The following is a 5,161-nucleotide window of genomic DNA, read 5'->3' as shown; positions in this document are numbered from 1 at the left end:
CCAGGTCCCATCCTGTACGGCCTTGATGCGTGGCCGTACGTTGGTAGGACGACGATATCTTGTTAAACCCTGGACACGTCACACTGCCACGCACGCCAGCGAATTGAATCCACTCTAACGACCCATCAATTAGATTGATCAATGAGATCGATGGCGCCATTGATGCACCTGGCCCCAGCCCCATCCGCCCACATTAAACGCCCATTACTCGGCCGCACGGCCCGTCATGGTCTTGAGGCGTCGCGTCCCTCGTTGCTCGCCGGAACCAGGTCCCGATTCGTAACGTACAGGTACAGGGTGCAGCGATCTGACGCAAACGCATCATCTGCGCGGCTGGTCGACGGCCGGTCGGCCGCGGTGTGGTCACCATCGAGGCGGAGACGGGACGTGGCCACCGGCCTGAGGTCTCGCGCTTTCAGCGGCGCGCGGCGCGCAGCAGCAAACGCAGTCAGGTACTGTCCTCCAACCCATGCTCGTCGCGTCCCATCTCACGCGTCGCTGGTTCAGGCTGGCTGCGCATTGGGCAGCGACATAGCGGGCTCACGTGCCCTCGACACCCTCGGGACCCACCACAGAGTGCCGTGCCACGCAGGACCCACGTGTACTCCGTTCCGTTATGCGTGTCTGCGCTATCGGGTCCACCCACGCGCCCGGCGGCGGCGGGGCCATGGAACCTAGCAGAAGTGATCAGGGGCGCTGTAGTACTCCCGCCATTATTGCATTATTAAAATAATTCCCCTCCACCAAACCGTGCTAGTCATAGTCACAGCCGACATGCACTAATTGACCATAACCGACTCGAACTAATTGGCCTAACCAAGATCAATTAGCGGCTGTTTGGTTCCTAGCCACACCTTGCTACACTTTGCCACAACTTACCTTTGGCAAGTTTGACCAAGTTAGGTGTGTGTTTGGTTCTAGCCACATCTAAGGCAAACATTTTTTAATGAGTACTAAACCCCGCATGTTATAGACACAAAAAATGTGGCAAGATTCCTTTAGGCAAGCCAATGTGTGGCTAACAATTTAAGCAACTTAAGTAAGACAAGTGTGGCAAGTGTGGCCAAAATAATGTGGTAAGACATGGCAAAGATAGTCACAATCCAAACAGCCCCTTAGTCCCTCTCGACTATGGCTAGGCCGACACGCGTGTGACGTTTACATGCAAGCTTCTATGTGACTCCTATCGGCCTTGACTAGGCCGATTAGTACTAATCGGCCTAACCGTGATCAATTAGTATTAATTGACCTATCAATGATCAATTAGTATTAACTGATGTTGGCAAAGCTAATAAGTGCATGAATTTTGTTTTTGGTCATGCAATGCATAATTTTTTATGTCCACGATATGAAAATTGCCCTTTTATAAATTTTTCCGCCCCTTCTTTCCCGTCTCAATTTACCGTGAGGTTTTCCCGCCAATTTCTTTCCCACCTCATTTCCCGCCATTTTTTCTCGCCTCGGTTCCCGCCATTTTTTCCCACCTTGTTTTCCCACTATTGCCCTTAAGCTTGTCATCTGAGTCTATAAAAGGAGGCAATGGACTGTTTTCTTCTTTCATCCAGCCACACTTGAAAACACAAACGCTCTAGTCATTATGAGTTTGCCTTGCTCAAAGCATTAGACCTCGGAAAATGAAGAGTGCTAGTTCGCCTCGGGGTGTGGAAGTAGTGCGTAGTTGGTGCGGTGATCTTTGCAAGATGAAGGAGGTGACAGATTTTTCAAATTGGTTGGCATGAAGTTTTTCATGTGTGCCAATTATGAGGAAGATCCACCCATTTCTATTTCTGCGTACATCAGGCGTCCGGTATGCTCATGTCATCAAGAATAAACACTTTGTTGATATTACTGTTTACTTGATATTTATATTTATCTTCTTTCGTAGTCTCCTCCTTCTCTGTGCATGTACTATCGTTAGATTGACACGCCGGACTGGGCGGTGACCGGGATTGACCGGGATTCGTAAAAGAGGTAGTCGTGCATGGGCTAGTTTGGACTTAGAAGAGCACCGCGAGAAGGCCGAAGCAGAGGAGAAATCAGAGGAGAAGAGAGAGTGGCAAGAGTACTGCGTGGAGCAGAGGGCTATGCTTGATGAGATGTTGAAGAAAAACCGAGAAGAAGAACTTTGACTGGCGGAGGTTTATAGAGAGCGACAGGAGGTCTGTGATGCTGAGAGGTAGAGAAAGAAAGAAATGGCTCATGCGGCCAAGGAAGCAGAAGAAGCTGGTGATGGAAAAGGAAAATATCCGCGTTAGACTTAGTAGATTTATGTTACTGTATCCTAAAATTGTTGAATACTTTAGCAAGTTGTATCTTAATTTCACTAAGTTGTATCTTAGTTTGAACATGTTAAGTTTTCCGGTCATATCTTTCGCTCTCATGCACCTATAAAACTCCCCTCCGCACTAAGGTTGGATAGCAGTGTAGTCCAGTAGCTAACTTTTGTCAAGATGTCCCATTATCCTTTTGATCGTAGTTTTCACTCTGGTATGTCTAAATGTCTTCTGCGCTTAGCTAGCAATTTCAACATAGACAATAGAATAGTTACATGGGACGAACTCATCAGTAGTGACACGCTACTGAATGAGGTTTCCCATGCATTGGATAGGAAGGGTTGGCCTGCAAGGACATTTGAGGAGATACAGAAAGAACTTATCAGGTTGAATGAAAGATGGAAGAAGAAAGGCCAACACATACGTGGTGGAGTAAAACATCCATTTTTATTGATGGATGACAGTGAGGACGAAGACGATATCTTCATGCCGAGTACCAAGGACAAGAGTACCTCATCATCGAAGGGCAAGAGCTCTGCCTCGACGAAGGACAAGAGCTCTGCATCATCAAAGGGCAAGAGCTCTGCATCGACGGAGAACGACGATGATGCCTTCATGTAGTTTAGTCGTGCCTTTTAATTCATATTCATTCTGTAGTATGTGTTTCTAATCTCAAGTTGTTGGTAGTATAAGTGTTATCCCCGCTAAACCAACTGAGCATAGAAATATCATACAAAAAATAGACGTATGTCTCATACATAATTACATAGCCATGTCTCTAATGATAGATAGAATTCTCATACATAAAATAGACATATGTCTCATACATAATTAAACAACCATGTCTCTAATGTTAGATAGAAGTCGCATACAAAAAATAGACATATGTATCATACATAATTAGATAGCCATGTCTCTACTTCATAGATAGAAGCCTCACTGACGACGCCTGCCTTGGCGCTCTAGGGGTGTGGGAGGCGTACTCCATCCAAACCAGTGGGGTGGCCTAATGTTACGAAGAGGAATCTCGGACCCGCCTTGGTCATTCTGTGTATCCTATGTGGGCCATAGTGGAGGAGTCGAAAACATGTCCAGGCACATGTTTTGCTCCGATAGTGGTTCTTCTTGTTCACTCGCGCACCCGGATCCGGACACCGACGCCTCCTGATGTGCATAGGATCCTGCTAGAGGCTGCATAGCAGTCGGGTGCGGGTGAAACATGAAACCCGCAATGGGACTGTGATGTTGTGGTGTTGTGTGACAGCCCGAGACCGATGTCCCAGAAGATTCCCCTTTATTTCCGTTTCCGTCGTGGGGTTATTTTATTTTTTGGCCTCTTCATTTAGTTTGCATCGTCGCATCATGCATGGCATCATGTCAATTGTGTTTTGTCGGTGTTGCTTGTTGTGCTCCATGTTGTTGGGTGTTAGTGCTTTGTGAGTGGCGTTGCTTTGTTGGAGTGATGAGAGTGGGTGCGTGAGAGCCACCTCAAAACCGTGTTGCACCGAGGACGTAAAAGCCTTCTCCCCTTGTATTTCATTTTTGTGGTTTGCTAAAGTTTTCGTTTTAACCCCGTTTTAAAAGTTCGTCTTCTTTTAAAATCCTTTTATTAAATGTGGGGGCAACCCCTTGGGTTTGCTTTATTTTTCCTTTTGTTACTTTTAAAACTAGAGACTCTTTTATTTAAAAGAAGGGGTTTATTTATTATTTTAAAAGAAAGGGTTTTATTTTAATTCTTCAAAAAGGTTTTATTTTTATTCGTTTTAAAAAATGCCCAAGCTATTTTATAGTTGGGTATATATTTTTTCAAAGGAGCCAAAGGCGTTATTTTCTATTTTTGTTAAAAGCCTTTTTCATTTTGTTTGAGTTTTCTGTTTTTAAAAAAAAGGGGAAGAAAACCAAAAAAAATAGAGAGAGGGAGAGAAGCATGCCCTAGCGAGGGAGCCCGCAGCTCCCTCGTCCTCCTCGCGTCTTCCTCCCGCAGCCGCCATCGCCTCCAGTTGCCGTGCTCCTCCCTCCCTCATCCCGTGCGCGCGCCGTCTCGCGAGCTCGCCGGAGTCGACGCGCCCGCCTACACCGTTCCTCGGTCGCCGCCTGCCCTCGCCTCCCTCGTCGCGCCGCTGGTGCGCGCCCCCGCCGCCGAGCTCGCCGTTCCCCGCCCCGCGGTACTCGCCCCGTCGCCCTCTCCCCGCGTGGCGTTCCTCGCGCGCCTCCCCGAGCTGCGCCGCCATGGCCTTGCCACCGGCATCCCTCGTCCCTCGCCCCCTGTCCGCGCCGGCTTGCCGAGCCGCCGACGTTGCCCGAGCTGCTCGCCGCGCCGCCTCGCGAGCGTCGCCCCTGCCGAGCTGCTTGTCGCCATGCCTTGTTGTTCGCCTTGCTGTTGCTCCTCTTGCCGTATGTTGCCGATGCATGGATGTTGTTGCCGATGCAAGCTGGCTTGCATCTTGCTGCTACCGTTTTAGCCTTGCCGCTGATGCTGCTTGTGTCGTTGCTCGCTGCCTTTAGCTGTTGTTGTGCCTGTAGCTGTTGCCTGATGTGTTTTGCTGTTGCTTGCTGAAGCTTGCTGCGCCGATGCTAGGATGTTAGGTTGCTTGCTTGCTGCTGCTTGCTTGTCGCTGTTAGGTTGCTCTTGCTGTTGCGTTTTGCTGCCGCAAGCTGAGTTAGCTGCTGCTAGGCTGCTTGCCTGCCTAGCTGATGTTGCTGTTGCTATTTTGCTTGCTTGCTGCCGGCGCCGATGCATATGTGCTGTTGTGTCGCCTTCCGTCGCCGCGTAGACCATCCCCGCCACCGTGGAATCATCAAATTCACGAGATCCACGACATCCTCGACGACCCCGACCACCTTCAGAACGTGTTCGACTACCGACGCCAAAGACCCGTGAACCGATG

The 5,161-nt window shown here is 49.0% G+C and overlaps 1 long non-coding RNA gene across 1 annotated transcript; it reads left to right on the top strand.

The window, feature by feature from the left end:
• The first annotated feature begins 1,568 nt into the window (after positions 1 to 1,568).
• On the top strand, positions 1,569 to 2,338 carry LOC123411577. The gene is made up of 2 exons (XR_006613285.1): positions 1,569 to 1,807; positions 1,886 to 2,338. It is a non-coding gene; the product is annotated as an uncharacterized LOC123411577 (long non-coding RNA).
• The last annotated feature ends 2,823 nt before the right edge of the window (positions 2,339 to 5,161 follow it).

Source organism: Hordeum vulgare, chromosome 7H (genome assembly GCF_904849725.1).
Source record: "Hordeum vulgare subsp. vulgare chromosome 7H, MorexV3_pseudomolecules_assembly, whole genome shotgun sequence".
Taxonomy (NCBI): domain Eukaryota; kingdom Viridiplantae; phylum Streptophyta; class Magnoliopsida; order Poales; family Poaceae; genus Hordeum; species Hordeum vulgare.
Note: the sequence above shows the minus strand (reverse complement) of the source record. Positions and strands in the feature narration are given on the sequence as shown.